Here is a 26,155-nt window from a genome sequence, read left to right as displayed (position 1 = left end):
TTTCTCTTTAAATAATGCCTTAGTTTCGTTCATTTATGCTTTAGTTTCTTCGTTTCTCTTATTTTGTGCTTTCTTGTGAAATAAGGGTATTTTCGTCTTTTCTACTTTACTTACTTTACTTTCTTTTATTTTAGGCTTTGTTCGGGTCTCAGGATCTACTTTAGAAGGTTCTCCAAGTCTTTTGGATGCTCGGGACAAGACCTCATAACATTCGGTTGGCTAGAGTTCAAGATAAGATGCAAGCTCCTATTCTTGGCATTAGCGCTCACGTGCTTCACCATCATCGCATGTCTTGATCACAAACACGCAAAAATGAAGATTTAAAGGCTGCCCCCTTCGTGAGCATCATACGAGAGTGTCAATGAGGAGCATGCTTGTTAGCGCTAGAACTAAAGCAAGAGGCCGAATGCACGACCATCACTATGGTGCGTGAGCCCAGCAGGGGGCATGAGTGGCACAACCTATGGTGCGCACGCGCCTGTGTGCGCTCACCCCTGCTACGGTGTTACGGCGTGCATGGCTCCTCTTGCTCGCTCGTAGATCCTTGTGCGAAGTTTTACTCCTATCGCTCTCGTGCATCCCTATCATCGGTGCTCTTGTGATGATGCCCGCAAGGAGGGCTGCCCTTGATCTTCAAATATTTGCGCTTTCATGACCTAGAATCAATGAGGGTGCAACCATGAGACTGCAGCAAATAAGACTTTGAAACTTCACTAACAAAAATTCAAGTAAAAGTAAGAGAGAAAGAAAAATGAAATAGAAAATAAACTAAAATAGCTAAATAAGAAAAAAAAAATCATGAAAAACTCATAAAAGTGAATGAAAAACCAAAATGAGTTATAAAGACGGAAAATAAAAGAAAACTAGAAAGATTATATGAAGATAAAGCAAGAAAATATAGAAAAAGGAATTAAAAGCTACTCTATTGAGCGCCATAAATGACGCTCATTAGAGTAGTGGGGCATTTGTTTCATAGCATCAACAAAAGGAAGGGAAACATGCAAATTCTTAATGACATCAAAAAACTTCCCAAATTGAGCATCAAGTTGGCTCTCACAAATCGTTGTGAAAAGGGTAGCTTTTCCTCTCTAGGTTGGCGATTTAGGGGCAAGGGAGTAACTTATTTCTCATTTGGTTCCTCTACAACATCCCTTTCTTTCTCACCACCCAATGACTCATTGACTTTCTCAATCTCATCTTCTAACTCCACCTCTTCATGAGACTTCTCCTCAATCGAAGGGTCACTCCCCACTACTTTTCCACTTCTAGTTGTCATGGCATACATGGGTTTAGGGTTGACTCATTGACTTACAAGGGTAGAAAAAGAAGAATGGGATGAATTAGATGCAAGTTGAGCAATTTGAGTTTAAAGCATTTTCATGTGAGCATTGGTTCGTTTTAGGTCCTCGTCATGTCTCTTTTGATTCTCTTCATGTCTATTTTGATCCTCTTCACTTGATTTCAATAGGGCATTAAGTTTAGCCTGATGGGATCATTTGAAGGAGCCTCAAGTTGAAGAGGTTGTTGAGGTGGGGAAGTTGAGGTTGATGGAAACCTGGAGGCTTATTAGTTTTGGCATAATTAGAGGTATATTGACCCCTATTGCCTCTGGTGCCTTGGTTAGGAACATTTCTTTTTTGATTGTTTCCCGTGTTACTTTGATCACCAAAATTTTGATTTTGATGGTCATATTATTGAGATTTAGGTTGTTGATTTTGATTACCATACCTTCTTTGGTAGAGTAGCCTCTTCCATTGAAGTTGGAAGGGACTCCCCCACCATGGTATTTGGTTATCATAACCACCACCACTTTGGTTCCAACCATGGTTTCCACTTTGATTCCAATTCCCCATTTGATTGGAGTTTGGCCTCATATTCCCCATATTCCCCATTCTAGGAGCAAAGTTCATAGCATTAACATCTTCCACATTTTCATCGTGTTCTTAAAGAGAGGGTTGAATTTCACATGAATATACACATTGAGAGGTGTCATGATCATAGGTTCCACAATTAGCACAAAATAAACATCCATGAGGCATTGAATTGTAAGAGGGGGAAGAAGTGTTCGTACCATTGCCTCCCTTAGTTGAAGGGGAGGTATTACCTCGATGATTGGATTTTTCTTTTATCAATTCATCAATTTACTTGGTCATTTTGGAGACTTGGGTAGAGACGTTAATTGCGTTGGCTTGCTCTAATGCATAAACCCCTTTGCTAGATGTAGCATCTCTATCTCCTTCATACTAATCTTCATAGTGCTTTGCGGCCTCCTCTATGATATGTTCCACTTCATCTTCTCCTTTGTTCATTATTGGGCCACCAATTGGCATCTAAGCTTGTTCTTCCTTGAGGTGTGAGACCACCATAAAAAGTGTGAATGAGTTGATACTTAGGTATTCCATGATGTGGACATTGGCGTTGGAGTTCTTTGTATCATTCCCAAGCCGCACTTAGGGACTCACCACCTTTTTGGCAAAAACTTTGAATCAAATATCGAGCTTCGGCGGTTTTTCTATGGTTGTAGAACCTCCTCAAGAATGTCGTAGTAACTTGGTCCCAAGTTGTGAGAGAGTTAGGGGGCACCTCCTTCTCTAGCCATTCTAAACCTTTCCAATTAAAGAGAATGGGAACATCTTGATTCGAATGTATTCTTGAGTCACTCCATCGACCTTTACTATAACACAATATTTCTCGAACCTCAAACTTTCCACCGGAGAATTGTTTCTGCTCTATCAAGGCAATCAAGTTGGGCTTTATTTCGAAATTGTTGGCTTGAGTAGTAGGGGTTAGGATCCCACTTTGTGCTCTAAAGGCATCAAGAGCCCCAAGACGACTCAAAGGCGTATTCTCTCCCATTTTGGGGGGTTGCACACTCTCAAACTCAAAGGTTGAGAAAGATTTGATTTCTGAACTTGATGAAGAATTAGGGCTACCTCTTCCTTCACTTGAAGGTGAAAATGGTGGAGTATCTTCTTCTTCTCTCACTCTTTCTCTTATAGAAGTATGGGAGTTTCTACTCCTTGCTCTTGCTTCTCTTCTTATCAAGGACAAAGACCTCTCGAGCTCGGGATCAATGGGGATCAAAGACCTTGAGCGAGTTCATCCTCTGTTCATACAACAAAGCTAAGAAGAAAGTGAGCACTGACAAGTAACAAGAGTAACAAAAACTAGCAAATAAAAGATGAGATAGTCTCAATAAAGCAATGAAATAGCAATGGAAGTCGTCTCCCCAGCAACGGCGCCAAATTTGACAAGGGAATAAATACGTCGTCAAGTTCCTAACCCTAAATCAAATAAAATTTATATAACCTACACGAACCAAATACAAGTGTAAGGCAAGCAAACGATCGAATCACAGGGAGAAGCTAAACACTGCGATCACAACTAATTATTAAGCTATCTCGGGACGAAGAACGGAATTATCTAAGAGATTAAAGCTAAGAGTTAAATGAAATAGAGACAATGTAAAGAGAACACCAAGGGGAATGGGTAGATGTAGATTTCACTTGAACATGCAATAACATGGGAACAAATCGATAATGAACTAAACATGCATGAATATCGATATAAGGGGTCCAATCTAGCCACCTTTCGGGGTCAATTGGCTTCTCCTAACATAGCCTCTGTGTTCTCACATTAGAACCATATATTAGGAGGTGCAATCAAGTAACAATCTTTACAAATGAACTTAGCTAAGTCAACTATGGTTTCATTTAGCAAAGATTCACCCTCAATCAACTAACAACGTGCACTTTGCAAGAAGATCGAAGCACAATCAAGCATGTAAAGACTTTAATCACAATCAACTTATAACCCAATCACTAAAAACATGAACAAATTCGAACTACATCATCCCCACACCCTTGGCTAGATAACTACTCATTTTCCATAGCAATCAACAAGAAAATCATGAACTTATCAAACAAAAGCATGATTAATGAGTAATTAACAAAGCATAAGCAATCTAAAACAAAATCAAATAGCAAAGTAAAGAGAAAAGAGTAACGAAATGCTCATTCATTGAAGTTGAAGTTCTACAAAGAGGTTGATTAAGCTTCTTCTTCAAAATCCAAGTTCAACAATGGAGGAATCCACACTTTCTTTCTCTAAAATATAAAAACTAAGGGTGTTTCTCTCTCTGGATTAAGCTAAAAATCAGAAAATTAAGCTAAGCTAATCTAATTACATTAAAAGGAGAGTACGTACTATATATAAGTGTTCGGGAAAAGAAGAATTCAATGACTTAAACACGGCGATGCGCGCCTGCGCACGCTGATGTGCTCCCGCGCAGAGCCATGCACACCCTCTCCACCTTACGCGCGCTCGCAACTTCGTGGGTACGGAGAAAGGAGACCTAGATAGACGCACCCGTACAAAAGACTGCGCGCCGGCACAAGGGTCGCACTGCTGCCGCGCAACCTTCCTGAGTTGTTTTCGATTTTCTTCCTTCATCTGCGCGCCTTCATGTAGTGCTGCGCGCCCGCACAGCATGGGTGCGTGTGTAATACCCCGTATTTTTATACGTATTTTATTTTAAATAAGTATTTTGTGAGGTATTTAGATTATTTGAAATAAATTATATATGGCATTTTAATTATTTATTTTAAATAAGCTTGGAAATATTTATTAAAAGGAAAGTTTTATTTAATTAATTATTTTATCAAGTTGGGATTTAATTTAGTAAAGTTTTATTTTAGTAAAGTTTTAATAGGAAAGATTAAAAAAGGAAAGTTTAGGTAAGAAGGGTTTCTAGAGAAAGGGGTATAAATGTTCAACACTTGGGCAAATTAAACTTTGCACAAAGTGGAGAATACCCAAGGTAAACTTTCTCTCCTTTATTTCTTTTTTTTTTCTTTTTTTTTCTTATTCTTTCTTTTTCCCATTCCCCTTTTCGGCACACACCACCGCCGGCCACCACCACACCACCGGTGGGCCACAGACCAGCAGCAGCAGCAGCCGGCAGCAGTGGCGGCACCACCGGCAGCAACCGGCTGTGAAACCGTGGCTGCTATCCGACCACCCCCCTTTCGAAAAAAAAAAATTCTTTTTTATTTTTCTTTTGTTTAATCCTAGATCTAATTACAAATTATGAGTTTTGCGATGGTTTTATAATGATTGATTTTAAGTATGAAGTGAATTAATTCTCATATTTTAAATTTAATTAAAAAGCCCCAATTTTTGAAACCCTAGATTTATAAATATTTGATTATTGAAGGAATATGATTTAGGGTGGTTTAAACCTTTAATTTGAGGGTTTTAAAGTATAATTACAGCAAGTTTTCAAGAATTAATATTGCTGGAATTTTTGTTAGTAAGCTGAAAATTAAGTTTCTTGAAGGAATTTTGACTACCCATTAATTGGGATTAAAGTATGAGGTTTTAAATTAATTTTCAGCTTGTTTTAATTACATTGTGAGTGGTTTAATAAGAGTATATATTGCTGGAGATTTGTGTGGAGTAGATTTTAATGCCATATTATGATTTTGGATTGTAGGAGACTTTGAAGTGAGCGATTTCTATTAGTCGTGGAGATTTTAAGATCGTATACAATGTACGTTCGCGTACTTAGCATATTTTTGATGATGTAGTAACATGCTAGGTTTGAATATTTAATCTCAAGTAGTATCATGCTAGATTGTGATTGGAAATTGTGATTTGGTTGACATTGGTGATTGAATTATGAAGCATGATTTATTTGTGATGGATTAATGATTGGAAAATAATCATTTGTCATGTTGAATATGAACCACACTTTTATTTATGGCATGATAGAAAGCATGTTTAAGTAAACTACATGTTTAATTTGGTTTGAAATACTAAAAAGGAATTTTAGTATGGTTCATATAATTTTTATTGATGCTATAAGCATGAGAAAACAGCTATGTAAGTGTCTGTGTACACGAGGAATAAATTATATGTTGGTGCCTTAGTGCACTTAAGGTGTTTCCATCACCGAGGGATAGGAATTGTGGCACATTATGCGTTTAAGGTGTCTTCGACACCGAGGGAGATTTAAAAAGGGGTCAATATTAAATAATATGTGGTCACTAATTATTCAAGAATTAAATTGGTATGTTTGATTGTTTGAAAATTTATTATGATTGAATGATTATGGTTTGAGAGTCATCACCAAGTCTAGAAATATGTAAATAACATAAAGTGAAAGAGATTACGCACCAAAACTCTTGGAACGTATATACCTTGTGTATGAACATATGGGGGAGTTATGCGACTTTATATTTGACCATAACTTCTACTGGAAGTACAGGACGCTGTATTTTCTTTTTATTTTTATGCGCAGGATTTCCGCCACTTACGAGTTGTTCTTTTATACTTGCACGGTTAGCTCCTGTGTTGGTACCCCTTTATTGGGGCAGGTTAGGCGGAAACCCGTTCGATGCGCAATCAATACTAAATAAATTATTTAGTTACTTAGTTGAGAAGTCTTGTTGTATGTTGTGTGCTTGTAAACAGGTGCAACGAGGTAAGTTGTGTGTTGATAGGTGAAAGCATGTTAGTGTGTTTGTGTGTTTGTTTTCCATGTCTTTACCTTGTCCCTATGATGACCCATTTTTAGTGGAGAGTAGTGGAAACAAGTAGAGAGAAGCTTTTCAGGTGATGAAGCATTTCATGATGGGCATGAGTGAAGAGCGAATCATGCTAGTTTCCATAAGTTTACGATGGTTTATTGCTTTATTTATTTTATTATATTATGTTTGTGAGACTAACGTAAAGGTTTTGAATTGGTTCGGTTTTATTATGTTTGTGAGACTAACCCAATTAGGCAAATTAATTAAGTGTCATATACTTGGTTACAGACTTAGAATCTATTTAAGATGTCCATAGTTTTTAAACCACTTGGAGTTATAACTTGTCAAATCATCTTTATTACTTACATAATCATAATGTTCCGAAATCCATATTTTAGAACTCTTAGTCAATATGAAATCATATTTCTTTGGTCGAAGAAGGGTTGCTGTGAGGTGGCAGGTCGGACGGCTCAATAATGATGACCCTAGTCCAAGGCCTGTGCGTTCTGCTATGCTGGAGATGGGATGGTGCAGGAACTGAAACGGACGGACCAGCAGTGGCTGCCCGAGAAAGGGAAGAAGGCCTCTCACGAGATAGCAACTCGGCCGCTTGCATGGCCGAGTTGGCATGATGTGAGGACCTGAGTTCCAGGGTTGGCCCCGACTCTCCCGTAGAATAAGAGACGCTCTGTGCCCATTGGCGCTCTTCAAAAGAAGAAGTTACTTCCACGGCCGAGAAATAAGTACCCGTGGAAACGGTTGTATGGGTAGTAGACTCAATTTCTACGTCCGTGTTATTTGGGTCATAAGGATTCCTAGGATTGATCAGACTACCGTCTGAATTTCTGGACGCACAAAGATCATATGTTTGCCTTGTCCTTGCCATGTCCGACTGTAGGGACAGAGAAGAATAGGTGGAGGTAAGTAGGTACGCACTAGAAAAGGACCCACTCCCTGAAGGAGACAACTCGTCTCCGTCCACTCTAGACTCCTCAGTCCTTGGAGAACGGCCGGCCTCATGAGGAGAAACGGACGAAGCCGAGTGTTGAGCTAGATTTGAAATAATAAATAACACAAAGGAAAAATAATAATACAAGTAAAGGTGAAGGGAATGAAAACATGCGGCCTGCCTCTGTCCGTGTAGAAAACTCGAAGAGTTCTTGAAAAGTCTTAAGAGTTGACCGGAAAACTCAAAAATACGCCCGGAAAACTCAACAACACGGCGGAGCTCTTGAACATTCAAAGAAAAAACACTTTCTCTCTCTAAAGGCTCGACCTCTCTCTAAAAATCTCAAAGTTCCTAAGTGTGAGAATGAGGTCAAAACCCCTGTATATATAGGCAAAATTTATGGGGGCGTATCGGTAAATTCATCTTTCCCGCCTAAGGAAGCTGAACGGTTATAATTTGAAAATTTGACCTAGAATTTAAGGGGGCAAAAGGACAATGCTGTTACAATGAACGGAAACAGAGACGGCCAAATAACGGCGCTTCCGAAATGACGGACAAAATAGGCTTCCACTAGGTCCTTATGCGGACGAAAGCAGCATGCCAGCCTAAGTCAGCCAACTTCGAATGGGGCAGACAGATCTATGCACCTCAGTCGTCCGCTCAATCTCTTTATACCCATACGCTTCAAGGCAAGTGAAAAATCAAAGGAGGCGACCGCTATCGTACGAGCCACCCCCTTTGAGGGGCAAATGTTTAGGGTAAAAATACCCCATGTACGTGGACCAATCCCGTAGCGACACGTGGCCCAATCAAAGGGTGACACGTGTTAGTATGGGAAGATGACGTGTGTCCAAGGCATAAAAAGCCCTTGAAATCAGCATTAAAAAGCCTTATTACATCATGCCCCAAATCCCGAGAGATCTTCATGAAAGCCACAAAACGACGCCCCCCATACTACACGTGGCATCGCCTGATTGCGCAGCCAATCACGTCACGGAATTTTAGGATGCAAACCCTAAAGGGGAACAAACTCCAACCCCTATAAATACTCCAATAATTTATGATAGGGGGAGATTAGGACATTACATAAAAAGAGCATAAAATAGCTCCAACTTCTCTCTACTTTCTATCTCTAGCCTTTCTGTTTTAGATCTATAACTTGATCGTCGGAGGCGAATATTCTGGTAAAGGAATATTCGTTCATTTTGCAGGTGTCCGAGTCTCGTTGCCTGAAGAGCGTGACCAGTATCTGAGGAAATCCAAAAAATACCCGAAACAATATTCGTTCGTACCTAAGTAGGAGCTACAAGCATAATACATAAAGAATCACATAATACATACCTTTGACGCGTGACTTCCACAAGCGATTGAATGTCAATTAAGGAGATAATAGAGCCCCAAGTGTTGCTCCTCTACTTAGTCCACGGGATAGGATTGAACCTCCACTATTGCTAGGTAGTTAGGCAAGAACACTTTGAACCAACTTCTACGGAGTGAGGAGGATAAAACCGAGCCGCGAACAACCAGGACCACCACCGTGCACCACACGCACCACCGGCGTGTGAGGTCACGAGGGTAGAGGAGAGAGTATGTGTGTGAGGCGTTAGGGGCTGGTTGCTAGCAAATCTATTCTCCATTGACTGCTCAAGTGTGTTATTTCAAACCCTAGTAAAGGCATCTATTTATACATCATAAGTATAATTAGAGTCCAAACCAAGCCCACAATACTCTCCCTTTTATCCCACATGGTCGGCAACCTTCCATGAGGCCCAATAATGGGCTTCTCTCTTTCGTTCAATCCATCACCATTTTATGTAACCTTATAGAATTCATTCTATTGGGTTTTGGACTATTTGACTAGCCCAAAGATCATTGATCACGTCTAGCAACAAATAATGACGACCCAAAAGAACGAACTGAAATATCTCTATAATTTAATCCATTATATATCTAGTAATTGCACTTGACGAAGACATAAATCCTTCAAGTCTTAGGTTTATTTCTAACTTAATAGAAATTTATAGGATTCAATCCAAACGTTTGGTGAATTCTATGCTTATACGCGGTAATTGCATCAAACACTGAGTTTTAAGGCGCTTTCAAATCCATTTGATTATGTTGATCTTTCACCATCATTTTTGATGTTTTGTGAGTAATGAATTCTCTTTTAAGGCACTTGTAAAGTCCTTTTGAGTATTCTTGATCAATCATTCTCATGAAGCCCTTTTGAGTTTTCAGAGATTCTCTGTTCTAGTTTGTTGCTAAGCTCGATGGTCATCAAGTTCATTTTCCTCCCACTTGTCGTTTTGGAAATGTGTTACTTTCCAGAAAGATACCACTTAGAGCAATAAATACTATGTCCTCAATTGTGCTGTGGAAGTGATGCATGTAGTCTCCCTTGAATGCTTACAAAGAGACATGTATATTGTCTTTGGGTAAACGTTTGTTGTGAAACAAATAGTTAGCTCTCATTTGAGCTATCTTAGCCTTTATGGAGACATTATGCTCCCACTGAGCTACCTAGCTCCCATTGAGCCACTTAGCTCCCACTGAGAAAGTGAGCTCCCACTGAGGCTAAGAGCCTTAGACATATACTTGAAAAGACATTTAGAAGTTATTTCTGTCCAATATGGTGTCCTATCTTAGCTTCGACATTTTGTTTAGTGTAACATTAGTCATTTGTGCAAATCTTTAAGAGTTTTATAGGAAGGGATGTGATTCATCATCATTCGAGTCATTTTCAAATGGCATCGAGGTCTTTGTGAAGACATACTATGTTCTTTGTGGAGTTATTTATGAAAATTTCAATTTCATAACTTTGAGATGGTCACACTTGGCTCAAGAAAATATCGGTCGATCAAATCTAGATGTTTTTGATATCTTGCCAAGTCGATTCTACACTTCACTGAAATTTTGAGCTACTCAAGGTCAACTTTGTTAACATTTGGTGAATATAGCCATATTCTTTCAAATTCTTTGTGAAACGTTGAATTAATTGAATCTTCTTTAGCTTTTGGAGTCAATTGTCTATGCCAAGAACAATAGCTCTTTACTTTGTCGTTTTTTAATAAGTAAGACTTGCTTATCTTAGAGCGATTTCGAATCGATGAACGGTCAAGAGCCTATATAGCCTTGAGTACGTTCTTGTTAATGTGACATTGCTAAAGTTGTTCGGAACACAAATCATGCCCATGAATTGAAATTCGTAAGTTTTCATGTTAGGGAAATGTTTGTTTATAATCAAGCATTCTTGACTTCGCTCAAATAAATTCCTAACTATTGCTATTTACTTTTGATGTGATTCTTCCGTGTGTAAACGGATTGTTTGCTGATTATGGAACATAATAATAACCATTATTTGTTCCACCTTAATTTTAAAAGGTCTTTAAACAAAACATACGATCTTACAACTGATGTAGCACTTCTTGCTTCATTCTAAGCTTGTAAGTCAATAACTTAGCTTTACTTCAATGGTTTAAGGTCACTTTTAAAGTGGAACACTCAAGCAGTATCTGATACTTGTGAAGGTAATGAGTTACTAAGTTAACTATAATAACATGAACTCTTTAGTAGAAATGGAATCTTATTCCTTTTCTTTGTTCCTTATTTCCTATATTTCTTATCATACTTCATCTCATAATCTTTAAGAACCGTTTCTTTAAGTGTTTTGACTTTTATAATTTGTTAGGAATATTTATGCATCCAGTCCGCCGTAAAACAAAGTTCCATCTTTTCCTTTAATTCGTACTTGAATTAAAGGAAAAGATATGTTGGTTATCAAGATTGACAATTTGAGTTTGCAACTCAATACTTCATGTTTATCAAAACTACCTGGTTTTTAAATACATGATGTTCAACCGTCCTTACAGACTTAGTTTATAAAAGTCATTTATCAAAATTGTATTTTAGAAATTCCTTTCCTTTCTTTGCGAACTATTCTCAAAGATTTCCTTTACCAGTCATTGAAAACGATATAATTTGATTTAGAATTCTGCAAATATAAGTGCAAAGTATAACCATTTATCAAGATAATAACAAAATAAGTTCGAAATTTAAAGCATTCATGCAAATTTTCAATCTTATTAAGCGTCTTATCCAAGCATTAAATTTGTCCCCATTTGGCGAAAATAAGGCGATTCCAAGATCAAAAGAATTAATGAGTGATTAAGCATGCTTTGGCTTGTCTTAAAACTTATTACTCTAAGGTAATCAACTCTTTGCTAATGGCTCCAAGCCACTCTTGGTTAGGTAAATAGCCGCATCTAATGCTCTTGTGACAATTTATCTCTTTTGCCACGACATGTTAGGACTCCATCACTCATATTTTTGAGTCTAACCAAAATCAACATGATGTGATGTTTTGCTTTGGAAAACCCATCAACACACCTTATGTTCATAGGGAGATAGTGATGCCTAGCTTTGGCATAGCCCACCACTATACACATTAGTTCGGTAAGTGTTATTTTGGAATGGCAAGTTTAACTCAATATTTTAGGGACATAGGGTTTCTATGTTGGTTTATTTAAGTGAACTTAATTAATCATCGCAACATTCAAAATCCTAAATATACATCTAACATATAATTCATATATATAAGCATAAATATATATATCAAAAACATAAGTAAATGATGTATTTGGAACCTAGCATGATGAAAATACATATCGAACAAGTGTATTATTCTGATAAAAGGGTTCGAAATTATTAGAAAGCTAATTATTCAGTGAGGTCAAGTGATCGGAATGCCTGGGTGGAGGCCGCTTCTGATCAGTACTATTAATGTATAATTAATATTACACCTTAATCTTAACTGAACCCTTCAGGTCACACCCAAGCAACTAACGAACTGAAGCGATGAATTAATTTGGAAGAAATTAATGAGTCGACCGAGTAATTAATATTTAGACGTCAGAAATTCGAGCTTGGAGCGTCCAAACCGAGCATCGGAAGTCGAGTCGAAAATAATAAAAGACGAGACGAGAATATTACTAACAAATCAACAAAATGACTAAATTACCCCTAGCATCGGAATGCCCGAGTGCTAGGGGCATATGGCCTAGCAAGGTGGCTAGCAAGGGCACCAAACCGAGCCTAGGTTGGCTGGTGCGTGCTAGTGCACCTTGGCTAGTTAGGCTAGCCAGCAGCCCGCACATTTATGTGTGGCATGCTAGCAAGGCCTTTGCCAGTAGCCCACACAAATGTACGTGGCGTGCTAGCAGCCTCGGCAGCAGCCCGCACAAATGTGCGTGGCTTGCTAGCAGCAGGCCTGGCCAGCAGCTCGCACAAATGTGCGAGGCATGCTAGCAGGCCATGGCCAGCAGCCCGCACATTAGTGCATGGCTTGCTGGCAGTAGGCCTCGGCCATGCAGCCCGTACATATGTGCGTGGCCTGCTGGGCCGTAGGGGGGGCAGTGGCTGGCAGCCCACTTTGGGTGCCTTGGTGCCCAAGTGTAGGGCTGTCACGTAGCGCGAACTAATTTGGTGTTTGGTGTTGTGTTGGCCGACTATGGGAGAGGAGTGGGGAGCAAGTTTGGTCCCCCCCTTCTCCCAATGGTCCTCACCTAACCTCTCTTGTGAGCATACCACTTGTTGATTTATTAGTAGCTTGATTATTAAATTTATTTTTGATTTAAAAGTAAAATGGAAAAATCCATTCTCCCACATTGATGGAAGAGAAAATCTCACTCTTATTTTCCCTATAAATACCCAAGTTGGGGTGTTGGGAAAATTCCTTGAGTAAGTGTTGAAAAAGGCATCACCATTGTGAAAACATTTGAACACAATTAATTACTCGGGTTTTAAGGTCGGGCTTAGCTAACTCCTAAGCAATAGACCATTTTAGGTGCTCGGGTTGCCGGTGGACTTCGTTAGAGGTCCTCGTGTGAGCGGGGCTAAGAGCTTTCAAAGTAAGAGCTCAATTAGTGAGCGAAGCACGCGACAAAGGTATTAATCTCTTTCTTAATCTTGTTGTTTAAGTTAATTAAGCTTTATAGTTATAATTATTGTGAATGTGATATTGGCTCGGGTTTCGTCCCGCGGTGGGTCGGACTCACCGAAACCCAACACATGACCCCTTGAGTCTTCAAGTTTTCAAGGGTCTTGATTTGCAACTTCATGGCTTCGTCATCCAAGAAACTCCGCCTTCAAGACATAACAAAAATTATGCAACTACTAGTATCTACGATTAGGACTTATCTAAATATTAAGGTACAAAATTACGCAACGGTTCGCATACCGTATTTAGATTTAAAAAAATACATGATGGAACGCAGTCCGTATTATCTATCCTAATTGGGTCCCACTAGTTGCCATTTAAAACCTGTGAGAAAATATACATTCCATTCATCCATTCACTATATGTGAATGGCCCATGCATTTTACAACAAAAAACAAGTAACAATGCATCAACACGCGTAAACTAGTAACTAACTTGGGTGGTTAATCCAATTAACGCACCTAATTAAAACTAGTCAGAGTTTTTAACCGATTATGTGATTAAGCGCAATTAAAATAGCTCAAATGAAGCTCCCACTAAGTTTCGCATCCAACTTAATTAATCCGATTAATAAAGCCGGTAAACCCAAAAATTTTCCAAATTAAAATTTGCAAGTGCTTCTCAAAACCGAGGCCTAGCCTCCAAAAATTAATTAAAATAAATAAAATAATTTAATAGTCAATAAAACGCAAAATTACATAGCCCACTCATGATCGTGTGCCTAGCACCAAGCACCAAGGCTTGGTTTGCTTGGCACCAAGCCTTGGCATAGTGCGAGGTTGTTGTTCGCACTTACCTTGCTGCTATGCTGGGCTCGTGCTGGCTAGCAACCTCACCCCGTACAACTCTAGCACCTACTTGCGTGCATCGAGCATCGCACCAAGCTACTGCCTCGCACACACCTAGCTAGAGCACCGCACACACGAGGGATTAGCCAGCCACCTTCGGCAGCCACATGTGGGATGCGCAAGCAGCCCAGCTGGCCGAAGGTATGCACGTGGCTATTGTGCCTCGTTTTGCGTGCTCGTTCCTCGGAAAAATTTTCGATTTTTGTGTGAAGTTGCTAATCAATTCTAAATTAATTTTAAAATTAATATTTTGAGCAAAATGAAAATTAAAACAAGTCCAACTAAATAAAATTCATTTAGTGCACAAACCAAATTAATTCCAAGAACTATTCTTTAAATAAAATATGGTTCAACTTGATGCTACAAAATGAAGGGCTATTCTCACTATTAATTATACCAACATAAATTAATCATGAGATTTGAAAAAATTAAAAGGAGTTGGAATAATGAACATAAACATTCAATGAAAATTCCAACTTTGACTTGTGAACCCTTGAAAAAATTACATCTTCCAATATGAAGATTAATTAATTTCAATCACAAGTTTGAAACTTTATGACTTTAATCAACTTCAAAAATGATTAAATCAAGAAGGTTCAATCATGGAATCTAGTAAGTCAAGATCAAACCAAATAAATAATTAAATATTGAAGCTTTAATACATTTTGGGACATCAAAATCACAAAATCACCATATACATTCACATTTAAAGCAATTAGTTTGCAAAAATGTGAACTTTCAAGTTTATGAGGAAAAATGAGCCAAATATTAAGCATCAATTACTACATAGTAATCATGCTCAAAAGTGGTCTAAAATTGCAGAAGCTTAAAGGAAAGAACCAAACACATAATCACAATTAATATGCTATTAAGATTTAAGGTTTAAAAGATTTAAAAATTTTCGTTAAAACGAAAAATCCCTCAAAATAGGCATTTTTGGGTTGAATTTGGCTTTTTCACAACTCTTAAAGGATTACAATGTTTCCAAAATATTGATTTCACCAAAAATTCACTAGTCTTGGGTGAAAATCTGGGTTTGGGAGCCAAAAATCTAATTAAAACGAGATTAAAATTAATGAAATCGAGCTACTAATCTAATTAGCAACCACAACAAGAAATTAAAGCCATTTTAACACCTTGAAAATATTAGATACAAAAATAAATGAACAAGGCTCCAATACCGTTGTTGGGTTTCGGAAAGTCTGACTTTTTGTGGAAATAAAACCCGACCCCAAGACCTGCTCACAATTAATATAACTAATAAGCATGATTAACAAGATAAGGAGAAAGACAAGATTAACCTTGATGCGCGTTTCGCTCGCTTTATGAGCTCTTACTTCGAAAGCTTTGAGTCCCGCAAGTGCGTAGACCTCCAATGGAAATCCACCCGCAACACGACATGTCTGGTCTCTACTCGGAGTTTAGCCGAGCTAGACCAAATATAAACTTACTCGGGTTTTTATGAACTTAAAGGTTTTCTCTCTTTTGGAGATGCCTTATTGAGTTCAACTCAAGTGAATAATCCCAACTCCTAAGGTTGGTATCTATAGGCAAAGGCTCCTACAAATTCCAATCATCTTTCCATGTGGGAGAAATGATATGGTGAGAAAAGTAAGCTATTAATTTAATTCCAAATTAAATTAAATTAGCTATGCTATATTCAAATGACAATTGTTAACATGTGGGAGGGAGTAGGTAAGGACCATAAACCCTCTCCTTGGTGAGCAAGCAAGCCCCAACACCTCCATGTGCACAGCATGCCCTTAGCCTTGGGCCTTAAGGCATGCCGCGCTGGCGCCTTGGCCTTTGGCTAGGCCTGCCTCACAAGCGCAGCTCGTTGCTGGTGCTTGCAGCATTGCGAGCTGGCCTCGCTGGCTGGCAGCACACGCAAGCGTGCTGGGCCAGCTGCCTTGCCGCACGCAACGATACGCTGGCCTGACACACTTGCTGTGTGCTTTCGGGCTAGCACTGCTAGCTAGCTTTCTCGGCCAGCTTTCCTAGCCAGCACACATGCGTGGTTGCTGGGCTTGCGGCCAAGTCAAGCATACGACTAGCACCCTTGCCAGCCTGGCGCGCCTAGCCCTCGCTTGGCTAGCCACTGCGAGGCTAAGTCTTTGCACGTTGACTTATAATTTGACTTATTTTCTCGTCCTCGTCGATTCCAATATTCGACTCGGCTTGCGACGCTCGGTTTCAACGCTTTTATCTCGGAATCCGGCGTCTTTGTTCATAATACTTGAGCGACTCATTATTTCCTTTTGGATTAATTTGTCGCGATGGATCGTTAGTTTTCTTGGGTGTCACCCAAAGGGTTCAGTCAAGATTAATTTGTAATATTAATTATATATTAATATTACTAATCGAAAGCGGCCTCCAACTAGGCATTCCGATCATCACTTGACCTAATTGAATAATTCTGAACCCTCTATCGGAATAATACACTTGTTCGAAGGACATCATTCCTATTAGATTTATACACCTTTGGGAATGAGCTATGATACTGCTATTGATCGCATGCACAGTCAAGGATTGATCATGCCTATTGGGCCGTTTCTAGAGCCAGACTTGAGAATAGAACTGCTAACTATGATCCCAATTCTCACTGCAACTTTCAATTAAGGCAAAGGTCATACTACTAAGCAATGCTTGAAGTTAAAGGATGCAATTCAAGATCTGATTGATGTTAATCAGCTTCCTGTCCCTCTTGGGGCCAAGAAGCCTAATATTCAAACAGGTCCTCTATCTGATGCTTTGGCTATCACAGAAAATGAAGTCTCCTTTGATCCGTCACTACTTATCCAATCTGTAGATGAACCTCTGCCAGAAGTTGTTTTCATGTCAAGTTACGAAGAAGTAAATGGAATTTGGGATAGCGATGATGAAGACGTCTATCTCAAAGACATAGCTTGTCCACCTCTTGGCGCTGTCGACTATCAAGACAGTGAGGATGTTTGGGGGGACCTTGAGGTAAAGGTTCTCACCAAGAATGGAAGGTTACAATAACCTAGACCACCTCTACCTCCACCGCAAGCAAAACTGATAGTTGATCCCATTGACCCTTTAAGCAACGATGTGATCAAACAACAGCAAAAGACTAAGGTGGAAATAAATGTATGGAAGCTTTTGGCTACCTCCCACGAGCAACGAAAGACTGTGATGAATGCTCTGGTGAAAATAGGAGTTGATAGTGATATGACTCCTCAGGGGCTAGTTAGCTTTCTCACTACTGAGTTACCGCGTACCAGCAACCTAATTTCATTTTCTGATAAGGATTTTCCCGCAGAAGGGGATCACCACAACAAGGCCTTACACCTTAATATGGTGTGTAGGAAGATAAATGTTCCTATGAGCCTAGTCGATAATGGCTCAGCAGTCAATGTATTCCTGCTTCATACTGCGAAGAAGCTTGGCGTAAGAAATGAAGAATTGATTCCCTCCACGTAAGGCATTCGTGCTTATGATAATACTCGCCCGTCAAGCCGTGGGTGGTACTATCATGTTAAATATCACTATTAGGGCCATTAAACGTCACACTAAGTTTCAAGTGGTTGACATTAAGGCTTCTTTCAATCTGTTGTTTGGGTGCCCTTGGCTTCATGAGCTAAAGGCAATTCCATGGTCGCTGCACCAAAAAGTCAAAGCTATAATGGGAGGAGTTCCAATCACCATTGATGCCTCTCCTATGCGTATCCTGGTTATTGACACTCCCATTGTCCATGTCGAGCATGATGAGGAAGATGAGGATCTTTGGGGGTTTTCTCTAGAGGACTTTCTCACGATCGAAGAAGAGGAGAAGTGTCATCTCGACATTGATCCTTATTCAAATATCAATATCAATGCAATCATGAAAAAGCAAGGGCATTTTCCCTAGAATGACCCTTGGACTTAAAAAGAAAATGGCTAAGCTTTGGGGCTATCCTGGTGCACCCAAGAAGGACACTTTTGGCTTGGGATTCAAGCCAACAAAAGAAGATATGAAACAAGCTTTGCTGAAGATGAAGGCTTGCAATAACGCTCGATCCATAAAAACAAAATGACCATGGATTCTTATCCCCTCACTCTCAATGGTCAGTACATCAAGGAAAGTGAGAACTTCCCGTGCTATGAATTTCCTGAGCCTTTCATCTAAAATGGGAAGCATGAGCTAGGGTTTAAAGTATTCATGGACTGTGACTTCATCGACGAAGGTGAGTTGTTCTCAACATATTGGGAACCAACCAGTCCAGGCTCTGATGATATGAATATTAGTCTTCTTTTCGGGATGGAAAAGAATGAACCTAAGCATATCGACAATGATAACTCTGTGCTCATTCAAGCTGTCATGTCAAGCAAAAGCTTTGACCCTTATGAGTTAATTGTCCCAGCCAATAGTGTTTTTAATGGTTAGCGCAAGACGGTGAAGATCACTACGCCAAGTGGAGAAAAGCTGGAAGTGACTACTAACGAAGGCCCTATGTTTGATGAATCTAAATCGTCTGAGTCCAAGTCCGTGTTTGAGTCTGTTGATGATCCTGTAGGATCCAAGGCCGACCCCCTTTCTTCTATCGAGTCTATTTCTGTAGTTCCTCCTAGTGTCGAGTCTCTTGTCGAGTCTCCCCCATCTATCTCTAATAATTCTGGTGAGGTCGCAGCTGACCTTGCCCTCTTTGATGTAATATTTGATGAGTTCAATAAGAAGAATATCTTTTCTTACGATGCGCGTCATTCCCCTAACCCTGATCAATATTGCTTTGCTAATGATAAAAATGACAAAGAGATAATAAAAGCAGTGGAAGAACACGATAATAAAACTGAAATAATTGAAGATACAGAAATAGTTAATATTTCAACGATACGACTCTCAAAGAAGTTAAAATTGGATTAACACTAAGTCAAGACGAACGTAAAGAGCTAATTAACTTGCTTAGTGAATTTATTGATGTATTTTCTTGGTCCTACCAAGACATGCCAGGTGTTAATAGGGATATAGCCCAACATACGATACCACTCATTCCAGGTATTAAGCCCGTCAAACAAAAGCTACGCGGCATGAAGCCGGATGTAGCTCTCAAAATCAAGAAAGAAATTAGAAAACAACTGGCTGCAGGTTTCATCAAAGTGTCTAAGTATCCAGAGTGGATAGCTAATGTGGTTCCAGTTCCAAAGAAAGATGGAAGGGTCAGAATGTGTGTTGTTTACAGGGATCTCCACAAGGCAAGCCCAAAGGATGGGTTTCCTCTTACCTCACATTGACATTATGGTCAACAACACAGCAAACCATGCACTCCTCTCCTTCATGGATGGCTACGCTGGATATAATTAAGTATTGATGGCCGAGGAAGACATGGAGAAAACTACATTCATTACAGAATGGGGTACATATTGCTATACGGTAATGCCATTCGGGTTGAAAAACGGGGGTTCTACCAACCAAAGAGCGTCAATAGCATTGTTACACGACATGATACATAAAGAAGTGAAGGTCTATGTTGATGATATGATTGTCAAGTCAAAAGAAAGACCAGGCCACATCATTGCGCTCCGCAAGTTCTTTGAAACGACTCCTCGAGTAAAACATGATATTGAATCCAGCAAAGTGTGCATTCGGAGTTACATTAGGAGAACTCCTTGGCTTTGCGATCAATTCTCGAGGTATTGAAATAGATCGCACAAAAGTCAAGGCAATTATGGCCATGCCACCACCTAAAACTGAGAAGGAGATTCAAGGTTTCATCTGAAGATTGCAATACATAAGTAGGTTCATATCTAAACTCACTGCGATATGTGAACCTATATTTAAGAAATATAAGAAGAATGTTCCAGTCACATGGGATGACGATTGCCAAAAAGCTTTCGACAAGATCAAAGAGTACTTGGCAAATCCATCTGTGCTAGCATCATCAATACCTGACTTTCCTCTTTGACTCTACCTTACGGTCACAAGAGAAATGATGGGAGTAATGCTAGCACAAGAGATCGAGAGCAAAGAAAATGCAATAATACTATTTGAGCAAGAAGCTTCAAGGCTATGAAACTAGGTACACACCACTTGAAAAGTTGTGTCTCGCACTCGTATGGGCCGCACAGAAATTAAGACATTACATGCTCACTCATACAGTGCATGTTGTGTCAAAAATGGATCCACTTAAGTACTTGTTTGAGAAGGCAACTCTCAATGGTAGATTATCAAGGTGAATAGTCAATCTTGCTCAGTTTAACTTGAAATTTGTACCACAAAAGGCCATCAAAGGTTCTACAGTTTTTGACTTCTTAGCTGATTTCCCACTAGAAGAAGTTGAGAAGGAAGACGAAGAGTATCATTTCCCTGATGAAGATCTAATCATGACAGAAGATGATAGCTGGACACTTTATTTCGATGGAGCTTCAAACCAAAAGGGTTGTGGTGTAGGAGTTTTGCTTATAGCACCCAATGAAGAACACATACCAATCTCCATGAAACTCGATTTCAATGTCACCAACAACACCGTAGAATATGAAGCGTGCATCTTGGGATTAGAAATAGTTGTAGCCTTGGGAATTAAGAAGCTTAGAATCTATGGCGACTCGTCACTCATCATCAACAAGATCTCCAAGATATGGAAAGTGAGAAGTGAAAAAGTCTTGCTACGTATCAAGCTCATCTAGAAACTCTCACAGAGCAATTAGATGAAATGGAAGACATGTACTTGCTAAGAGAAGAAAATCAGTTTGCCGACGCACTAGCTAAAGTGGCATCAATGGTGCGAATTCCAAGAGACACAATCAGAATGCTGTTGACCGTAGAAAGAAGACATGAGCTGGCGTATGTTCACACAGTTGATGATGAACAAGATTCACAAGAAGAAGATGAAGAGCCATGACACACAAACATCCTTAACTATGTAACTAAGGGAGAATACCCTCCTAACACTGATAAAAGGGCATGCCGTACTTCGAGGCTCCTTGCCTCACAATATGTGCTCATCGGGGAAGAACTCCACAAAAGGACCGCGCAAAGGAGAAACCTCTTGTGCATAGCTAAGAAGGAAGCATATGGAACTATGGAAAATATTAATGTCAGAATATGTGGAACGCATATGAATGCTAAGATGTTAGTCCAAAAGATTCAACGACAAGGTTATTATTGGACTACCATGGAGAGAGATTGCCACGAATATGTCAAGAAGTGTATTAAGTGTCAAGTCTACACAAATTTGCAGCATGTTCCACCTTCGCTTCTCTACACATGCACTTCATTAAGGCCTTTCTCTACTTGGGGAATCGACATCATTGGGAAGATAACACCACCAGGACAAGGAGGACATGAGTTAATCCTTGTACCAATCGACTACTTCACCGAATGGGTTGAAGCTGCTTCCTATGCTAAGCTCACAACAAAACATGTAGCTTAAGTCATCGAGAAAAACATCATATGCCGCTATGGTGTGCCTCATGAAATGATTAGTGATAATGGGACGCATTTCCAATCCGAGTGTGCAGAACTATTATAGAAATATCATATCAAACACCACAGATCATCGCCCTACAGACCACAAACGAATGGTGCGGTTGAATCGGCCAATAAGAATGTGAAAACTATCATCGAAAAGATGATGGAAAATTACAAAGATTATCCAAGCAAGCTACATTTCGCTCTTTGGGGTTATCAAACTTCTGTTCATACATCAATAGGGGCTACTCCCTTCTCTCTAGTCTATGGAGTTGAAGCCGTACAACCAATAAAGCTGGAGATCCCTTCTCTACAGATTGCGTTAGAAAGCCAATTAGATGAAGTCGACTGGATTAGAGCACAAGATATGATGAACTAGTCTTACTTGACGAAAAACGCTTGGCAGCTTTGCATCATGTCCAAACCTACCAACAGCGTATGGCACGACATTTCAATAAAAAAAGTCAAGACTTGGAATGTCAAATAAGGTGATTTAGTGCTTAAAGCACTCCGTAAAAATGTGTTAGATCCTAGAGGAAAATTTAGACCAAATTGGTCAGATCCATACATAGTAAAGGCCAAATTTAGACCAAAATGTGTCAAGTCCATCTTTAAAAGGAATTAAACCAAATCAGTAGACATGTATGGCAACAGTTTCCATGATTTAACCAATTTAGATCAACACAAAAAAGTTTATACTTAATTGCATGGGTTCAAGACCCGTTAGAGCTACGTTTGGCCTGATTCCTTTTAAGGATACGTAGGCAACCCCTCGAGGAGGCTCGACCACTTTAAAAATAAAAATCCCTTCTTCGTTAACAAAACTATAGCATACAACACAGAAAATCACAAAACAACAAGTATCGTGCCACGGCAGGAAACACCACGCCAAAGCAGGATACACCGCGCGGCAGAGGGACACACCGCGACACGGTGTCAATTTTAGCGAAAAAATACAGTGGAGAAGTACTGTGTCACGGTATTAGCTACCATGACGTGGAAGATGTACCGCGGCGCGGCACTGAGTACCGTGGCATGGTAGACAGTTTTTCGAGATTTGGCAGTTTTGTTAATTGTTTTTAGATTATTTCGTTCGACGATTATTATTCTTCCATTGAGTCCGACATCTTGACTCGGATAAAAAAAAAATTCATTGTAATATGCTATTTAATGAAATGAATGTCACTACTACTATTAGCATCATACGCCTTATTTAAAATTAAAACTTAAATCATAAAAGCAAAGCAATATTGGTCTAATCCTTCTTAGCACTAGGAATTTCTTTGTTCTTTTCAACTAAGTCGGCTTTAACCATTAGTGTGTCCTTTGTAGCTCGAACCATCACACCCCTAGTAGAGCTTTCACCCCTTTCACTTCTCTTAAGTTTCTTAGGTTGTTTCTCCATATACACCATCTTGTCTTTACCCTTTCCTTTTACCCAACTCTTCTTCTTAGGCATGATAGGAGTCTTAAACTCAATTCCTTGTGTTCTCGGACCAAGAAGATCTTTAGGAGGCTCCTTCTTACTTCCAAGTCGTTCCTTCACATCACCATCAAACCTACGCGATCCAACTGGTTCTATCCTACTTCGAGGATTAAACCATGACTTGTATGCACTAGATAAGGGTGGAGGAGGTTAATTACTCTCGGAAACGGTCCACAAAGGCCTTCTAATCCAATATGTCTCATACTTATGAACATTACTTTCAAGCAATGATACTTCACGAGAACTATCATTATAGCGTGGAACTGCTTGTTCAAGTCTATATTGTCGCATCAATCGGGAAGGGCAATAAAAAGTCAATTTCGAGAAACTAGGAACATGACAATATGGAGTAGCATTCGTCCCGACCATCCTAGTAAGCCTCCACCAAGGCACCACCCATTGAATGGAAAATTCTCTCTTCGCAAAGAACAACTTCCAATCATTATAAGATATGATTGCAGAGTAATTTTTCTTCCTAGGAACTAGATCATTGGGACCATATTTTTTAATATCGTCGGGAGCTTCAAAAAGTTCTAAAGGCTCCATCTACCAAATCTACCATAAAAAAACACAAAATATACGCCGTGACACGGGAGTTATTGCCGTATCACGGCAAATTATAAACGCGACGCGGCAAAATTTACCGTGACACGGTGCCTACCAGGTGTCACAGTGTTCGCACAGAATTCGCTTTTACCTGCAACAGTACTAGAGAGCCCTTCCTGATGGCTTTTGGGTCAGATTTTGCTTCATCAAGACCACGCAAAGCTTCTCCAAGATAAGTAGGCATAGGGGATCTTCCAGATTCAACATTTTCAAGTACAGAAGCTAGACTAGCTTGTCCTACTCTACCGTTTGCAAATAAAAGCTTGCTAAACATGCAAAAAATATATGCTCTCCTACGGTATAAATGATATGATTCAGAGATAGGACGATTAAAATATAAATTTGTAAGCTTTTCTAGATCTACATTGTTACCACATACAATTCTATTTAAATCCGGGTCTGCCAGATTTAGATGACGCTCAAAATCCTGGTAATAGTATTCACGCAGAGTAGGCATTGCAACGAGAACTCTAACAGGGAAGCCAAAAATAGCATTAAATTCCTCCGGCAGAGGACAGACTTCATCATAATCGAACTTGAAACAATGGGTTTTCGGACTCTAATAATCTAAGGCTGCTCTCAGAAAATCATGTTCAATTGCTACGTCCCTCAACGCTTGTAAACCTCTGACATGGAATAATTTTAGCTTTATTTTCTCTGCATTGGTCAAGTAATATGACCTATCACGCAATCTATTATCAAAATTTTGAGACATTATTATTGAAATATGACATTCTAGTTATTTTATGTTTCGTAATTATCCATATCACGAATTAACTGGTCGTAATTTATAGCCAAAAGAGTCTAGAAAAGCAAAAAAGATATCCAGTTGCACGCACAGAAGCACTGCTCCTTTATTTGCGCACCATGACACGGCAGAGGACACCGTGTCGCGGGAAAGAGCACTGTGGCGCGGTATCCTACACCGTGACACATTATATACCACGTGTCGTGGTGTTTACGCGTCACCAATTTTTATCCTCGACCTATTTTTTCTGGATTATCTTTTGTTTTCCTTAACCGTTTCTCCTTTAAACTCCTTTTCAAGTGTTTTATTCCTAATAAAAATCTCCCCTTATTTTTATCCTGATACTTTTTTCATTATTTTTATTTATTCCTTTTGGGGAAGTTGTAAAACTTGTCCCATTTTATTTTTTATTTCTTTTTATTTTGCGGAAGTTGTAAAACTTGTCCCATTTTATTTTTTATTTGTTTTTATTTTGGGGAAGTTGTAAAACTTGTCCCGTTTTATTTTTCATTATTTCTTTTGGGGAAGTTGTAAAACTTGTCCCATTTTATTTTTTATTTCTTTTTATTTTGGGGAAGCTGTAAAACTTGTTCCTTTCTTTGTTTTTTCTTTTTCTCTTTGGGAGAAGGTCGGTACCCTCCACTTACGAGAAACTACGGATTTTTTTTTTCGCGTCGTTAATTAATACACAATCCCACACAAACAGTTACAGGCACACACTAACATACACACTAACCGATAAATAAAGTGTCAAATACAAAAAGTGTGAATAAAAAGTACAAAGTAAGTCGTGATACATAAATAATGTTCAGTGTCATCAACCAAGTACATAATAAAACCCTCGGTAAAAAAATCTTCAGATCCAAAAGAACTAGGATCAGCGTAATCATGAGACTGCGAGTAAGGGAATGGCGGACCAAAAAGGCCTTCCATCATCCGAGTACGAGGAGTAGAGTCCCTACAAGTCCCCACAACTCTTGCATAAGATAAAGTCATGGCAGGCCCTGTCCAGCTGGTAAACTGCGCAGGCTGACTCCAAGATGTAGGCATCGTCCCGAACACTAGAACCGAATATAAACCCTGATCCACAGGACTAATGATCGGCCTAAACTCAGGCTGTAAAGGCTCAAATGGCTGGGAAGACAGAGGCTATTGCCGCTGGGTCTAAAAATGCCGAAATAGCTGAGAAGACTGAGGCTACTGCCACCGAGTCTGAAACTGCTGAAATGGCTGAGAAGATTGAGGGTACTACCACTAGGTCTTAGAATGCCGACGAATCTCAGGGGATCGTCTGCGGCGACTAGGCTCCCCCTCGTTCGAGCCTTTGTGCCTCGAGTGTGAGCGAGACCTCCGTCGCTCCTGAAAGACACAAGATGAGAAGATATTAGTGGTGTAAGATAAAACAAAAAGTAAACATGGAAAAAACCATTGTTAATGGCAAATGCATTATTCATACTAACTCCACCCTAACAAATAAAATCCTCAAGGAATCACATTGCAATTTTTGTCTTTCTCCTCACTATAAGTATTAACATCAAAATCAGGATCATTTTCATCATCTGAGTCTTCAATAATTATTGCCTTG

General features: G+C 39.4%; 1 non-coding gene across 1 annotated transcript; it reads left to right on the top strand.

Moving 5' to 3' along the window:
• The first annotated feature begins 2,395 nt into the window (after positions 1-2,395).
• On the top strand, positions 2,396-2,501 carry LOC145577169 (small nucleolar RNA R71). Its single transcript, XR_014098651.1, has one exon. It is a non-coding gene; the product is annotated as a small nucleolar RNA R71 (small nucleolar RNA).
• Positions 2,502-26,155: the final 23,654 nt, after the last annotated feature.

Source organism: Chenopodium album, chromosome 13 (genome assembly GCF_948465745.1).
Source record: "Chenopodium album chromosome 13, dcCheAlbu1.1, whole genome shotgun sequence".
In the NCBI taxonomy this organism is placed as follows: domain Eukaryota; kingdom Viridiplantae; phylum Streptophyta; class Magnoliopsida; order Caryophyllales; family Amaranthaceae; genus Chenopodium; species Chenopodium album.
Note: the sequence above shows the minus strand (reverse complement) of the source record. Positions and strands in the feature narration are given on the sequence as shown.